Source organism: Rhinopithecus bieti, unplaced genomic scaffold (assembly GCF_001698545.2).
Source record: "Rhinopithecus bieti isolate Rb0 unplaced genomic scaffold, ASM169854v2 scaffold_5246, whole genome shotgun sequence".
In the NCBI taxonomy this organism is placed as follows: Eukaryota; Metazoa; Chordata; class Mammalia; order Primates; family Cercopithecidae; genus Rhinopithecus; species Rhinopithecus bieti.
In genome coordinates this window covers 100,616-118,462 of record NW_016804704.1, presented here as the reverse complement: position 1 = coordinate 118,462, position 17,847 = coordinate 100,616, and the positions used below count along the sequence as shown (strand labels likewise).

The 17,847-nt window shown below is 41.1% G+C and overlaps 1 long non-coding RNA gene across 1 annotated transcript in view; it reads left to right on the top strand.

Moving 5' to 3' along the window:
* The first annotated feature begins 1,458 nt into the window (after window positions 1–1,458).
* Window positions 1,459–17,847, top strand: part of LOC108528392 (uncharacterized) — a 22,327-nt gene continuing 5,938 nt past the window's right edge. The window contains exon 1 of the long non-coding RNA XR_001885124.1: window positions 1,459–1,542. This is a non-coding gene — a long non-coding RNA (uncharacterized LOC108528392). The remainder of the gene's footprint in view (window positions 1,543–17,847) is intronic.

The following is a 17,847-nucleotide window of genomic DNA, read 5'->3' as shown; positions in this document are numbered from 1 at the left end:
TTTTTTTTTTTGCCATTTTTCCCCCTTGAGACAGGGTCTTCCTCTGTTGCCCAGGCTGGCATGCAGTGGTGCAATCTTGGCTCACTGTAGCCTCCACTTCTTAGTCTCAATCAATCCTCCCACCTCAAACTCCCCAGTAATTGGTACTACCGGCCTGCACCATCATGCCCAGCTATTTTTTGTGTACGTGTGTGTGTATATACACACACACACACACATATATATATATACTTTTTTTTTTTGGTAGGGAGTCTTGCTATGCTGCCCACGTTGGTCTTGAATTCTTGAGCTCAAGCAATTCACCTGCCTCAGCCTCCCAAAGTGCTGGGATTACAGGCATGAGCCACCGTCCCAGCTACCCAAGTCATCTTAAGAGACCCCCTACTTGGGGGACTTGACCACCATGGTTTGGCCTTTGGCCTGAGGTTCAGGGAGCTCCTAGGGACACCTCGGAAGGAACAGATCCTGCCCTCTGGGACTCGCGGGCTCTGGAGCTACCTCTGCTTCAGGCCCAGGTGCTGGGACTGGCGTGCTCCTAGGCAGGGAGAGGGGTAGCTGTAGTATACGAAGCCCGTTTCTCCTACCCACGCCTGGAGGCGTGGTTTCCGGGTCTGAATCCTGGTGCTCACGGCCTCGTAGTCTTTCCGCAAACTCCCAGCCCTCAAGAAGGGGAGGCTTCCAGGAGCGCGCCCAACTCCCACCAGGGGCCAGGTCTCCCTCCGGACGCCCTGCGACTCTAGGAGGCGGGTTTCTAGAATTCACGCTGGACGTGGCCCGCAGCTAGACTCCCTCCCGGGCTGAATCCACGGTGTTGTGCTGCTGGTCTACACGGCCACCAGCGTCCTCCCCGCCATGTCTCCACACCACGCCTGATTGGCAACCCGCGGGGCGACGACTTCGTCCGCGCGTCTCCTGGAGGTACTGGGCACATCCTCCAGGTCCTGAGGTTGCGACCTGGGGCTCCGGGTCCTGGGGTGCTGGGGACCGCCCAGCAGCCCCGTCCTCTTTGTCATCGTCCTGCGCTCGCCTGCAGCGCCGCCTACAGCTGCAGAGAGCAAGGCCGGGGACTATCCGGCGCGCAGGCGCACACGGCTGCCACCACGGCTAGCAGGGCGGGGGCGGGGCCTCATGCCGCGGTAGTTCGGGCGAGGCTGGTGGGCTCCCTTGCGCAGGCGCAGACGGTGAAGCTCACGTTTCTCGCGAAAGGGTGGTGGTGGCCCCGGGTGCGTGAGAGACGCCTGCGCACAGGCACAGACGGCGGGGGCAGGGTTGGGGGGGCGGTAGAGGCGACCTGGACGCAGGTCCCTGCTGCGGGTGAGTGGCCATAGGAGCATCTGGACCGTCGCTGAGGGGTTACAGCCATCCCTGAGGGGTTACAGTTGATAATCTCATTATTACAGTCTCTAAAAGTGTTTTTGTGTTTTTCTTTGTTTTGCTACAGATGTGGAAATGCATCTTGTTCCAGTACATCACATTCCAGGGAACAAAGAATTCCTTTACAAAGCCGGGTGTCTTCATTTTCTTAGAAGAACCACTGCAACGGTAATGAAAGTTGGCTCTGCTGGAAAGGCAGGGGAGAGGGAAATGATAACAGAAGCAGCCGGCTGTGCCATTTCTTCCATTTGTGTCTTTTTTTCCCAGTAATTTGTGCCCACGGCCGAGTTTCGAGTCACCTGCTTGTTTACCTACTCGCGCGCACACACACACACATAAAATAGAGTAAACCCTACTGATAAATCAGAGTTCCCATCACAGATTGCCTTTCATTTCTAATTAATGGAGAATTCTAAAGAGGGAAAGCTGTGAGCTGGAAGCATTCCCTCAATAGCAAGTGCATACAAAATGTTTTTATTGCATGTAACTTATATGAAGGTGCCAACAGTAAGGCTTCATCAAGTTTTAGTTTATTTGTGGAAAACTGACTTCCAGTTTAAGCCATTTATTAATTCCGTGTTTCAGAGAAACTTGACCGAGCACTTGCCATGCTTCCCGCATCCTTCAAGGCAACAGGGTTATGGTCTTGAATAAGAGAGACAGAGTTCTCATCTCTAGACAGACTGGCAGTAAGCCCGAAAATAGATCAATACACAATATAATTTCAGATAGTGACTTTTTGCTGCAACGCCAAAAGTAAATCAAGGTGAGCAGATCGCGTATTTTTAGAGGGGGTGCTACTCGAGACAGAGACGTGAGGCTTATATCTTACTCATGCAACCTGCCTTTCGAATGGAGGTGGAGTGCTGTACTTTGCATTGTTCTCATCCCAGGACTGTCAGACATTACAGAACAAAGGAGAGAATTGGCAATACTTGCACTTAAAGCTTCACTTAAATACTAATACTTAAAGCTTCAGTCCAGAAATGACATTCACCACCCTTGCACATATTTCACTGGTCAAAACAAGTTGCAAAGCTAAACTGACCTTCAAATGAGGGAGAGCATGTAGAATCCCACCATGTGCCCCAAATAAGAGAAAGCTAGAATATGTATGAGCAGTCCTAATGATTATAACAAATGAAAGCATCTCCCCAAAATCACTGCCTGGAGAGGACAATATACTCTTCTCATTTCCCCTAAATTGAAAGGCAAACTGGTTATAAATACAGAATATTTCAGGATGGTGCAGCCACAGCGAAAAATGTAACTCGAAAGAGAGGGGTTGGGGTAGTGGTGGTGGTTCTGCACATTGAGTATTTATTTTCAGACTGCTACAACCTTTCTACGCCATGCTACTATAATTTGCATGTATAGTTATTCATGATCCTGTATGCTATGGAGGGCAACAAGATAGCATCCTAAGCAGTGGTTTACAGAGGAAGCAACTGTGAATTCCAGATGCAAAGTTTGGCGTGAAGCTGGGGTTGGGAAATATAATCAGAGCTCTCACAGTGATAAATGAGGTACATAATTTTATGTCTGTCACTGGATAGCTTTGAAATATTAAACATCAAAAACCTCTCTGAACTGTAAAGTTTTGCAAGCAGATATCTCTTCTGCGTAATGAAGGTGGAAAGAAAACAGTTACATCTGGAACAAAAGCATTGCTCATGAAGTGGAAGTGTAATTTTGTCTTGTGACAGTAATACAATATTGTCAAAAACTCAGATCTACATAAAAGGAAAAAAAGATCATCAGAAAAAGATAAAACTATTGTTCTTTCTTGTAATTGGACTAAAAGGTAACTGTTAAAGTAACGATATTAACAATACATTGGGTGATTATAGTTTTTGGATAAGTAAAGTCAGTAACAGCAATGTCATAAGGGATGGGAAGGAAGAATCAGTCGTATTATATTGGAAGATTTCTGTACTACATGTGAAATAGCATAATGATATTTGAAGGTGGACTTCGATTATTTGTGAATGTATATTGCAAACTCTAGGGCAAGCACACACAAAAATTAAAAAGAACTATAATTCACATACTAAGACCAAATAAAATATGGAATCAAATAAAATGCCCAATTAACACCAGAAAACGGGAGGGGAGGGGCCAAGATGGCTGACTGGAAGCAGATGCATTCGGAGGCTCCAAAAAAAAAAAAAAAAAAACCATAATAAGTGTGTGAATCCTTCGCTGGCAACCAAGGTATCCAGATTCTCTTATCAAAATTGACTAGAAGGGTGGCGTGACTCACGGAGAGAAGGAAGACCAGTGTGGCATGGCAGCCCACCTGAGAGCCACCACGACCCCCTACCCCCAGCCAAGGGAGGCAGTGGGTGAGCATGCCACCCAGCCTAGGAAACTGTGCTTTTCCCACGGAAGTGTGCAACCCACAGATTGGAAGATCCCACTCGCGAACCCACCCCACCAGGGCCTAGCCTGCCAACCCTGGAACACGCAGATTCTTACAGCCTCTCAGCTGGAATCTGCTTAAGCCTGAGGAACTCAACTCCTAAGGGGAGGGGTGACCAACACCTGCTTCAGCTGCCTGCTCCCTAAGCCTTTTAGCACCTTGGGGGAGGGGCAGCAGCCAGCACTGGGACTTGCAACTGCCTAACAAGCTAAGCTCCATGGGCAGGGGAAGGGCAGACCCATTTCCATAGCTCCAGGCTGGGTTTTCTTCCTGGTGGAGCCAAGGAGGCTGGATAGCTTGGTCCCAAGACTTATCCCCACAGCTCAATGCACCAGCTGTGCCAGTCTGTGGCCAGATTGGCTCTTCAGGTCTAACCCTGACCCATCCTTCTTCAGTGCTTCCCTGCAGGACCTCCAATAACTCCAGCCAGAGGATCTCCCTGGGTCTGAGCCCCTAGGGGGAGGGGTGGCCACAGTCTCTGCAGATCAGCAGACTTAGCCTCTCCTCCTGGTAGTTCTGAGGAATCTGGGCAGCCCAGACAAGTGGGCTCCCCCAGTGAAACACACCCTCTCCACCAAGGGACAAAGTGCTTCGTTAAATGGGTCCTGCTCCCTGTGTCACCCAACTGGGTGAGTCCCTCCAACAGGGGTTGTTAGACACCCCATACAGGAGCAATCCTACAGGCATCAGGTCGGTGCCCCTTAAGGTCAGAGGTCCCAGAAGAAGGAACAGGAACACATCTTAGCTGCTTTCCAGACTCCTTGAGTGGCATCTCCAGGCACAGGACTGAATCAGATGAATAAGACCTGAAGTGAACCCCCAGCAAATTGCAGCTGCCCTACAGGAGAGGGACCTGACTATTGAAAGAAAAACAAGTAGAAAGTGACAACAACAGCATCAACAACAAAACAACAAAAGGCCCCACAAAACCCCATCCAAGGGTCAGCAGCCTCAAAAACCAAAACTAGACAAACTCATGAAGATGAGAAAGAATCAATGAAAAAATGCTGAAAAGCCAAAGGCCAGAGTGTCTCCTCTTCTCCAAATGAACCCAACATCTCTCCATCAAGGACACAGAACTGGACGGATGATCAGATGGATGAATTGACAGAAGTAGGATTCAGAAGATGGGTAATAAAAAAAACTATGATGAGCTTTCCTTTTATGAGCTAAAGGAGGATGTTCTAACCCAAAGCAAAGAAGCTAAGGACCTTGATAAAATGTTAGAAGAATTGCTAATGAGAATAACCAGTTTAGAAAGGAACATAAATGACCTGATGAAGCTGAAAAACACAGCACGAGAACTTTGTGACGCATACACAAGTATCAACAGCTGAAATGGCCAAGTGGAAAAAAGAATATCAGAGTTTGAAGACCACCTTACTGAAATAAGACATGCAGACAAGAATAGAGAAAAAAAGAATGAAAAGGAATGAACAAAGTGTCCAGGAAATATGGGACTTCATAACAAGACTGAACCTACAGTTGATTGGAGTACCCGAAGGAGACAGGGAGAATGGAAACAATCTGGAAAACACACTTCAGGATATTATCCAGGAGAATTTCCCCAACCTAGCAAGACAGGACAACATGCAAATTCAGGAAATACAGAGAGCACCATTAAGACACTCCATGAGAAGATCAACTCCAGGACACATAATCATCAGATTTTTCAAGGTCAAAATGAAGGAAAAGTTGTTAAAGGCAGCCAGAGAGAAAGGCCAGGTCACCCACAAAAGGAAGCCTATCAGACTATCAATGGACCACTCTGCAGAAACTCTACAAGTCAGAAGAGATTGGGGGCCAATATTCAACATTCTTAAAGAAAAGAGTTTTCAACCCAGAATTTCATTTCCAGACAAACTCAGCTTCCTAAATGAAAGAGAAATAAAGTCATTTCCAGACAAGAAAATCCTGAAGTATTTTGTTACCATCAGGCCTGCCCTGCAAGAACTCCTGAAAGAAACACTAAACATGGAAAGGAAAAATCGATACCAACCACTGCAAAACACACAAAATATAAAGACCAATGACACTGAAGAAACTACATCAACTAGTGTGCAAAATAACCAGCTAGCATTATGATGACAGGATCAAATTCACACATAACAATACTAATCTTAAATGTAAATAGGCTAAATGCCTCAATTAAAAGACACAGACTGGCAAATTGGATAAGGAGTCAAGACCCATTCGTGTCCTACATTCAGGAGACCCATCTTACATGCAAAGACACACAAAGGTTCAAAATAAAGGGATGGAAGGAAAATTTGACAAGCAAACGGAAACCAAGAAAAGCAGGGGTTGTGATCCTAGTCTCTGACAAAACAGACTTTAAACCAATAAAGATCAAAAAAGACAAAGAAGGGCATTATATAATACTAAAGGGAACAATTCAATAAGAAGAGCTAACTATTCTGAATATATATGCACCCAATTCCAGAGCACTGAGATTCATAAAACAAACTCTTAGAGACCTACAAAGAGACTTAGACTCCCACACAATAACAGTGGGAGACTGTAACACCCCACTGTCAGTATTAGACAGATCAATGAGGCAGAAAATTAACAAGGATATTCAGAACTTGAACTCAGCTCTGGATCGAGTGGACCTAGTAGATGTCTACAGAACTCTCTACCCTAAATCAACAGAATATACATTCTTCTCAGTGCCACATGGCACTTACTCTAAAATTGATCACAGAATTGGAAGTAAAACACTCCTCAGCAAATGCAAAAGATCTGAAATCATAACAAACAGTCTCTCAGATCACAGTACAATCAAATTAGAATTCAAGATTAAGAAACACTCAAAATCCACAATTTCATGGAAATTGAACAACCTGCTCCTGAATGACTCCTGGGTAAACAATGAAATTAAGGCAAAAATCAACAAGTTGTTTGCAACCAATGAGAACAAAGAGACAATGTACCAGAATCTCTGGGACACAGCTAAAGCAATGTTAAGAGGGAAATTTATAGCACTAAATGCCCACTTCAGAAAGCTAGAAACTTCTCAAATCGACACCCTAACATCACAATTAAAAGAGCTAGAGAGGCAAGAACAAACTAATCCAAAAGCTAGCAGAAGACAAGAAATAACTAAGATCAGAGAAGAATTGAAGAAGATAGAGACATGAAAAACCCTCCAAAAATTAACGAATCCAGGATCTGGGTTTTTGGAAAAGTTACGTAATAGATAGACCACTAGCTAGACTAATAAATAAGAAGAGAGAGAAGAATCAAATAGACACAATAAAAATGATAAAGGGGATATCACCACTGACCTCACAGAAATACAAACTACTATCAGAGAATAATATAAACACCTCTATACAAATAAACTAGAAAATCTAGAAGCAATGGATAAATTCCTGGACACAAACATCCTACCGAGACTAAACCAGGAAGAAACTGAATCCCTGAATAGGCCAATAACAAGGTCTGAGATTGAGGCAGTAATTAATAGCCTACCAACCAGAAAAATTTCAGGACCAGACGGATTCACAGCTGAATTCTTCCAGAAATACAAAAAGGAACTGGTACCATTTCTTCTGAAACTATTCCAAACAATTGAAAAGGAGGGACTTCTCCCAACTCATTTTATGAAGCAAGGATCGTCCTGATACCAAAACCTGGCAGAGACACAACAACAACAAAAAGAAAACTTCAGGCCAATATCCCTGATGAATATCCATGTGAAAGTCCTCAATAAAATACTGGCAAACCAAATCCAGCAGCACATCACAAAACTTATCCACCATGATCAAGTCAGCTTCATCCCTGGGATACAAGGTTGGTTCAACATAAATCAATAAATGTAACATAAACAAATCAATAAATGTAATCCATCATATAAACAGAACCAATGACAAAAATCACAAGATTATCCCAGTAGATGCAGAAAAGGCCTTTGATAAAATTCACCATCCCTTCATGCTTAATACTTTCAATAAACTGGGTATTGATGGAACATATCTCCAAATAATAAGATCTATTTATGACAAACCCACAACAAATATCAAATTGAATGGGCAAAAACTGGAAGCATTCTTTTTGAAAACCAGCACAAGACAAGGATGCCCTCTCTTACCACTCCTATTCAACATAGTATTGGAAGGTATGGCCAGGGCAGTCAGGTAAGAGACAGAAATAAAGGGTATTCAAACAGAAAGAGAGGAAGTCTAGTTGTCTTTTTTGCAGATGACATGATTTTATATTTTAAAAAAACCATCATCTCAGCCCCAAAACTTCTTGAACTGATAAGCAACTTCAGCAAAGTCTCAGGATACAAAATCAATGTGCAAAAATCACAAGCATTCCTTTACACCAATAATAGGCAAGCAGAGAGCCAAATCATGAATGAAATGTCATTCACAATTGCTAAAAAGAGTGGAAAACACCTAGCAATACAACTAACAGGGGATGTGAAAGACCTCTTCAAAGAGAACTACAAACCACTGCTCAAGGAAATAAGAGAAGACACAAACAAATGGAAAAACATTCCATCCTCAAGGATGGGAAGAATCAATATCGTGAAAATGGCCATATTGGCTAAAGTAATTTATAGATTCAAAATTATTCTCATCAACCTACCATTGACATTCTTCAGAGAATTAGAAAAAAACTATTTTAAATTTAACATGGAATCAAAGAAGACCTCGTACAGCCAAGATAATCTGAAGCAAAAAGAACAAAGCTGGAGGCATCATGCTACTTGACCTCAAACTATACTACAAGGCTACAGTAACCAAAACAGCATGGTACTGGTACCAAAACAGACACATAGACCAATGGAGCACAACAGAGACCTCAGAAATAACACCACACATCTACAACCATCTTATATTCAACAAACCTGACAAAAACAAGCAATGAGGGAAAGGATCTCCTATTCAGTAAATGGTGCTGGGAAAACGGGATAGCTGTATACAGAAAACAGAAACTGGAACCCTTCCTTACACCTTATACAAAAATTTACTCAGGATGGATTAGAGACTTTGATGTTAAACCCCAAACCATAAAAACCCTAGAAGAAAACCTAGGCAATACCATTCAGGACATAGGCATGGGCAAAGGCGTCATGACAAAAATGCCAAAAGCATTTGCAACAAAAGTCAAAATTGACAAATGGAATCTAATTAAACTAAAGAGCTTCTTCACAGCAAAAGAAATTATCATCAGAGTGAGCAAGCAACTTAAAAGATTGGGAGAAAATTTTTGCAATCTAACCACCTGACCAAAATCTAGTAGCCAGAATTTACAAGGAACTTAAACATATTAACAGGAAAAAAAAGAAAAAAAAAAAAACAAAAACAGCTCCATCAAAAAGTGGGCAAAGGATATGAACAGACACTTCTCAAAAGAAGACATTAGCATTATGCAGCCAAAAAAACATAAAAAAAAAGCTCAACATCACTGATTGTCAGAGAAATTCAAATCAAAACCACAATGGGATACCATCTCACGCCAATCAGAATGGCGATTATTAAAAAGTCAGGAAACGATAGATGCTGGAGAGGATGTGGAGAAATAGGAATGCTTTTACACTGTTGGTGGGAATGTCAATTAGTTCAACCATTGTGGAAGACAGTACAGTGATTCCTCAAGGATCTAGAACCAGAAATATCATTCGACCCAGCAATCCCATTACTGGGTATATACCCAATGGAATATAAATCATTCTGCTATAAAGACACATGCACATTTACTGCAGCACTATTTACAACAGCAAAGACATGGAACCAACCCAAATGCCCATCAATGATAGACTGGATAAAGAAAATGTGGTAAATATACACCATGAAATAATATGCAGTCATAAAAAGGAATGAGATCATGTCCTTTGCAGGGACATGGATGAAGCTGGAAGCCATTATCCTCAGCAAACTAACACAGGAACAGAAAACCAAACACTGCATGTTCTTATTCATAAGTGGAAGTTGAACATTGAGAACACGTGGACACAGAGAGGGGAATAACACACCAGGGCCTGTGAGGGGAGGGAACCTAGAGGACAGGCCAATAGGTGCAGCAAACCACCATGGCACACATATACCTATGTAACAAACCTGCACGATCTGCACATGTATCCCATTTTTTTTTTAGGAGAAACAAAGAAAAAGAACATTAATAAGCATATAGAATTAAAAGATAAAAATAAAACCAGAAAGGGCAGAGGAAAATGGAAAAGAAAAAAGGAACAAAGGAATAATAAACAGTAACAAACATGAAATATATACATATATATAAATATGAGTGTGGATGGTCAAAATATACTAATTAAAAAGAGACTTATAAACACTCTACAAACAAACAATATTTGGCTATATATTATCTATAAGAAATCTACTCTAAATATAGAGAATCAGAAAAGTAAAGAGATGGAGAAAGGCATACCATGGTAACAATAACAAAAAAAAAAGCTGCAGTATCTATATTAATTTCAGGAAAAGCAGACTTCCAGGAAAAGCAGACTTCAGAACAAGAAATATTATCATTGCTAAAGAGCAACATTACATACTGGTAAAAGCATGAGGAGTGAATGTATGCAAATCAGAAAATATTAGGAGTGCAGGCAATCACAGGATGAAAGGCAGAACATGCCAAAAAATTGAACCATATTACAAATATATGAAACAACCTCTCTGAAGCTTCAGCGATGGGGGTTACTGACCTAAATTACTTTGGAAGTTAGTGGAGTCTATAAAACTCAACAAAAGGTACTGCACAGAAACATTGTACTTTATTTGATAGAACTGTTTTTCACATGGGTTTGTGTTAACAATTGTAAAACCACTCTAATATGTATTCTGGAAATAAATATGTAAATGGACTATATACAGTGGAGTTCAGGTTTTTCACATTAAGAACTTACAGCTGAACAGGGAAGGATGCTGTAATGATCTATATGATAATAGTTTAGAGCTGAGAACATCAGTATGAAATAATATTTACTTTAACATAGATGTATCTGTGTAAGGTAGCATATGGATATATTTATAGATGCATGCATGTGGGTTAGTATATGCATATATATTTCCTTGCTCTGTCAGCTCAGAGGAAATAGAAACAACACCCCAATATGAATGAGCACACTGCAGCCCCAGTGTTGGTTTCTAACATCATATAAATAATGGAAACTAGTATCTTTGGAGAAATGTCTGACTTTATGACCAGAGTAGGAAATACGTATGATGATCCTGGAGCATCTCATATTAAGTAAGTAATGAAGAGCTTTAAAAAAATAATTGTGATGTCAATATGATGCAGAGCCAGTTGAGGGCTCCCAAGGGCCAGGCCTGGGACAATATGAGAAAGAAAGAAATAAAATAGTATTATAACCCAAATATGAAATTAACATCCAGGAGTGAACACTGGTAGAAATGACTGAATACATAACTGGGAAAGAATGGACAAATCTGTGCAGAGGCATTCCATGTCATTTATATAGATAGCCAGTCTTCAAGGAGTGAGCATAACTTACTGCTCCTTAAGCTTTGGGCTGTGTGTACTAATCTCCTTCCAAAGAGGAAAAGTATGGAAATCAGAAGGAAAGTAATTGTACAGTGGAGAATCACAACAAGCACTACTTTAGCCAAAGGATCAAGTTTAATAACATCAGTAGTGATAAGTCACATTGATGGTATATATCCTTGATATGATATGACAAGAATGGCACTTTACTGTGTGGTCTTTCTCCTCCAAACATGTAATTGCTGTCTAATCACAAGAAAAACATCAGAAGTATTTCAATGGAGGGACATTCCACAGACTACCCGACCATTTAAGGAATACCAGAATTTATTTTTTGTTGGTTAACTTTTAAGTTCAGGGGTACATTGTGCAGGTTTGTTACATAGGTAAACATGTGTCCTAGGAGTTTGTTCTACAGATTATTTTATCACCCAGGTATTAAGCCTAGTACCCATTAGTTATTTTTCCTTATCCTCTCCGTCCTCCCACCTTCCACCCTCTGATAGGCCCCAGTGTGTGTTGTTTCACTCTATATGTCCATGTGTTCTTATGATTTAGCTCCCACTTATAAGTGAGAGCATGCAGGATTTGGTGTTCTGTTCCTGTGTTATTCTGCTAAGGATAATGGTCTCCAGCTCCATCCATGTCCCTGCAAAGGACATGATCTTGTTCTTGTTTATGGATGCATAGTAGTCCACAGTGTATATGTACCAGATTTTCTTTATCCAGCCTGTCATCGATGGGCATTTAGGTTGATTCCATGTCTTTGCTATTGTGAATAGTGCTGGATATGAACATAAAAGTGCGGGTGTCTTTACAATATAATGATTTTGAACTAGAGAAAAGTATTTTAAAATTCATGATGAACTATAAAAGAGCCCAAATAGCCAGTGCAATCCTAAGCAAAAAGAACAAAGTTGGAGGCATCATGCTAACCAACTTCAAACTATACTACAGGGCTACAGTAACCAAAACAGCATGGTACTGGTATCAGAATTTCTTAAAAGTGTAGAGCTTATCAACTAAAAAAGAAAAGAAAAGTCTGAGAAATTGTTATAGGCAAGAGAAGGAGACATAACTAATGTGATATTCTGGATAGAATAATGGAACATGAAAAGGATATTAGGGAAAATCTGAGGAAATCTGAAAAGAGAATGGACTTTATTTAATGACAATGTACTTATATTTTATCATTCATTGTGGTAAGTATATCATGATAATGGAAGATGTAGTAGAGTAAGAGTGTATGGGAAAACTGTACCATCCAACCAACTTTCTGTAAATCTGAAACAGTTTGAAATTAAAAGATTTATATAAAGAACAATAAACTTTAAACTATCAAAAAAAGAAAAGAAAAATTAGAATCCTAATTAGAAAATAAGTTCAGGAAATGAAAGCCACTTGCTGTGTCTGATTATTTTCTCACAAAGCTTTTTGTTTGTTCATTTGTTTTTCTCAACTTACCATGTTTAAAATAATTACAGTGATATAACGTGAAGGTGAGGAGTTTCTGTGCTGCAGCCTGAATGTGCTGTAGAAGCAAGAAAATTGCAAGGTATCAGACCCTTTTCCGGCAGAAGTTTGTTTCTATCTAGTTGTTAAAAGGGGTTTTGATAATAGTGGAAAGCTTGATGCTGTGTAACAAAGACCAGACGTGCCCTACATATACCCAGGTACTCCCCTACACTTCCCGGGGTCCTCTGATGGTAAGTTGGGGCCATCTGGCTATTCCTCACCTGTGGACTCAGCATGATTGATTTGCAGCAATCTTGGCTGAGGCAGGTAAGGACGGGCGCGCCTCCTGTGGATCACTGTTTCACTCTCTGCAATGAAGCTGGACTTACAGGAGAAGGCAATTTCACTGCCTTAAGGCAATAAGGTCTCAGGAGTTCCTTGTTGCAGCAACCGGCACTAATTACTCTAATGAAGAATGCCTCATACTGACTTTTCCCAAGTCATTGAGCACATTCTATCCAATACAGGTATGAAAAATGTGCAGGGAGTGGGAGCCAAAAATAGGATTTCTGAGCCAGAGCCTGTGACTGAGGTGAGAAAAGTAAAGGTTCCAGTCTTAAAATAGCCTGCACATTTCAGAATGACATTACTCCCAGCCCCAAGGAGGAACACAGCTCCCCCTGTGAGGAGTGATGAATTATGACCATGTGGAGATGCATATTTCATAAGTCCTTCTACGTTTATGAATGGTGGCTGAACTGTAAATATAGCTGGAGCCAGGGTCTGACATTTCACACATATTAAATTAAAAACAATGACTCCTTCTTTAGCTTTTTACTTCTAAGTAAAATAAAATATCATGTAATTCTAGCACTTTGGGAGGCCGAGGCCGGTCGCTCATCTGAGGTCAGCAGTTTGAGACCAGCCTGACCCACATGGTGAAACCCCATCTCTAGTAAAAATACAAAATTAGCTGAGCATGGTGGTGCATGCCTATAATCCCAGCTGCTCAGGAAGCTGAGGCAGGAGAATAGCTTGAACCCGGGAGGTGGAGGCTGCAGTGAGCTGAGATCATGCCAATGCACGGCAGCCTGGGCAACAAGAGCAAAACTCGGTCTCAAAAAAATATAATAAAATATCAGGGATTTCAGAACAGTTGTTTTCTTATTCTTTCAGGTAAGGCATGTATTTAGTTGCTACTATGTGACGGGGGGGACTGCGTAAAACACTGACAATTCAGGTTTAAAGAAGAGACATTCTTATTCCTCAAGGAGTTCATATTTTAAGAGACTGAGTAACACATAAGTAATTTGGATGTACGATGTCCAGTGCTACAATAGAGGTCTGCATAGGGTGCTAGGAAACAGAAGAGGCAGACTTAGCACAGCAAAGAGGTTCAGAAAAAGTTTTCAGAAGAGATAATGACACTGGCAAAAAGAATGGAAGAGGAATTCGAGGTTGAAGATGTGTGAGCAAGAACAAACATTTGAAAAATTTTACTATGTAGGGACATGATTATCACATAAGTCACTTATGTAAGTATTACTATATGTGATAGACTACTTTAACTTTTCTTCCATGTGTTAAGTTGTTTAATTACATTTCGTTTGGTATCACGAGACTACAAAGTACAAGGGTAGGAACAGCATGAGATCATATTTAGTGGTACTGATCACAGGTAAAATTACACTTTAGTGATGAGGAAATATATGTGAAGTTAAAGTTAGAAAACAATATGCGTTTGATTAAAGGGCTTCTAAGAACACACTCTTGTGATATGTATATTGGGAAACAGGCTGTTATTTAAGTAGGATGTATTATACCTGGAATTCTAATCACATACCTCTCATCAAGGAGTGTACTTCCATTTTAGACTGGGATGTCATATATTTTAAAGCTCAGAATCATTTTAAGAAATACCATGGCTTGCCGGGTGCGGTGGCTCACGCCTGTAATCCCAGCACTTCGGGAGGCTGAGATGGGCGGATCACGAGGTCAGGAGATCAAGACCATCCTGGCTAACATGGTGAAACCCCGTCTCTACTAAAATACAAAAAAATTAGCCGGGTGTGGTGGCGGGCACCTGTAGTCCCAGCTACTTGGGAGGCTGAGGCAGGAGAATGGCGTAAACCCAGGAGGCGGAGCTTGCAGTGAGCTGAGATCCGGCCACTGCACTCCAGCCTGGGGACAGAGCAAGACTCCGTCTCAAAAAAGAAAAAAAAAAAGAAAGAAATACCATGGCTCATGTGATTAAAAGCTAAACTTGTATTAAAATTATTTTTTAGATTTTTAAAAAATAAGATGTAGAATTGGAACCTTTGATAACACCTTTGACATATAAAGAATCTAAACAAATGAACAAGTAACAAGAATGGATAATGGACTGAAGAAGAAGCATAAACAAGCACTACAGAAATGAAAGATGTTCAAGCTTACCAAATATCAAATATGTGTGAATTTTAATGACAAAATCACTATATGTTAGCTACATTCATACATACGTAGAAATACAATCATAGTCAAAAGTGTGAAATACATCAAGAGACCAACATACACAGATGCTGCTAGTGAGGTCCTGAGTTAGTTCAAATGTTTTCTAAGACATTTTTACAACACATATCAAAAACTTCGGAAAATAGATGACCTTTAACAGAAGTCTCAGTTATTGACATTGCCTCCAAGGAGTTAATCACATATTGTTTTTAAGAACTTCAGTTCAAATATTTTCACATCTGCATTGTTTATAATAGTGTAAAATTGGGGATAACCTAAAGATCTAACAATAAATGGTATTTTAGTCACATGCTGCAAATTAGAAGCCCAAAAGATAATTATAGCCTGCAGACACTGTTTGTTTATACAACTCAATGATTTAAATTAATTTTGACTGGTTGCAAATACTTATATTTGCAAATGCCCATCCCTCTACATTTTGTGTGTGTGGTAAGAGGCACCCGATTTTATTTAGTGAAGACTTCTCCCCTATTCTCAGTCCATGTGATTCAGGTGATCTCTATGTCCAGACTCAGGGACGGATCATGGAACCCAGATATGACTAGTCAGATGGTTCGCACAGTTACGGATATTATCACTGGATGGGTTCAGATTGGTCTAAGCAGACTAAATCTTAGTATTGTTTTTTTCTGGAGCCATGAGAAAGAGATGATATCTTTTCTGTAAAATATTGTAAGTGGATGGTATGTCCTGAATCTTTAAGGCCACATCACATGGACTCACCCAGCCTAGCAGAAGATGGAATGAAGACAGGGAGGAAAACTGAGTCACAAAGCCACAGGTTCTAGGCAAGCCTGCGGTCAGCCAGTTCAGACCCTGGTCTTTTCAATGATGTGAGTCAACAAGCAACAACCTCTAGTATCTGTTTTTCCTTTTTCAGTTAAAACATGTGGAATTGGAATTTATGTTACTTGTATCTGTAGAATGTTCGAAGTGAGAGAGAGAGAAAAAAAAAAACAAAATGAAACAGAAACGTCCACCAGGGAACAAAATCCCCCTCTCTCTCACCTTCGTTACTTCTTTACAAAGCCACGCTGAAGCCTGCCCTTCCTGGCAATTGGCACCAATGACTGTATTTTCCATTTCTTTTTAAATCTATTGACTTACCTGACAATACGAAGGTGGAGAAGACTCTAAGGGGAAGTCATTGCTGTAGTATTGCAGAAAAAGATCAGTGCATTTGGAATTTCTGAACCCTCAGAGATAATGATTCCAGCAGCCTGCAGAGATTTCTGAAATGCATAAATACAAACCGCAGCAAACCATGGCCCACCCAACAGGGAAGGGCCGAGGCTTCAGCGCAGAGTTTCAACTGGAAATGAGCAGAGAGAAATATATTCTAGTGCCATGTCTTTATTGAAATGGAAGGGTGATTTAGCTGGGCACGGTGACTCACGCCTGTAAGCCCAACAATTTGGGAGGCTGAAGTGGGCAGATCATTTGAGGTTACGAGTTCTAGACCAGCCTGGCTGACATGGCAAAACCCCATCTGTACTAAAAATACAAAAATTGGGCCGGGTGCGGTGGCTCAAGCCTGTAATCCCAGCACTTTGGGAGGCCAAGACGGGCAGATCACAAGGTCAGGAGATCGAGACCATCCTGGCTAACATGGTGAAACCCCATCTCTACTAAAAAAAAATACAAAAAACTAGCCGGGCGAGGTGGCAGGAGCCTGTAGTCCCAGCTACTCGGGAGGCTGAGGCAGGAGAATGGCGTGATGAACCCAGGAGGCGGAGCTTGCAGTGAGCTGAGATCCGGCCACTGCACTCCAGCNAAAAAATTATCTGGATGTGGTGTAGGCAGCTGTAATCCCAGCTACTCTGGAGACTGAGGCCAGGAATTGCTTAAACACAAGAGGCAGAGGTTGCAGTGAGACGAGATTGCACCACTGCACTCTGGCCTGGGTGACAGAGTGAGACTCCATTTCAAATAATAATAATAATAATAATAATAAGTGATTTAGTAACATTGTATTAACAGTTCACAAAAGGGCATTGGGAATACAGAGAAACTTTAATAATCGCCACAAAACACAGACAACTGGAGATAAAATGAGTGCATACAATGATCTATTGGGGATTTGCATTCTTTCTCTTCTCTCTCTCTCTCTCTCTCCCTCCCTCTCTCTCTCACTCTCTCTCTCTCTTCCATTCAATAGAGACAACCATCTTAAGTAACACCTGGCTCTTACTGAGAAAAAAAAATCTGCTTGTTTTCTCTATCATAAAACATTTAGTTAGTAAAGTCCAAGCAATTTTATCTGGTCCCCTTCAGATAAAAAAGAATATGCTACTTACCTGCCCATAACTTCATCCTCTCTCTATCCTCTGCCTCTCCAGCAGGGCAGCTCTGTTCTGAGACTTTGGTGGTCAACAGCAACCCGACATCCTATGCTAATTAGGTACAGCCCCAAGACTGGCCATCCTTGGTTGGCTATGGAAATGCTGACTCCATGAGCCTAGAGACTGGACTTTTCCCCAGAAAATAATAAAAACTGTATTTGTCTTTACATATTTTATTTGTTCCTGTACGTTGATCATTGATCCACCTCTGAGCTGAGGAAAGGGAAGCTGCTTTTTTTTTTTTTTTTTTTTTTTTTTTTTTTT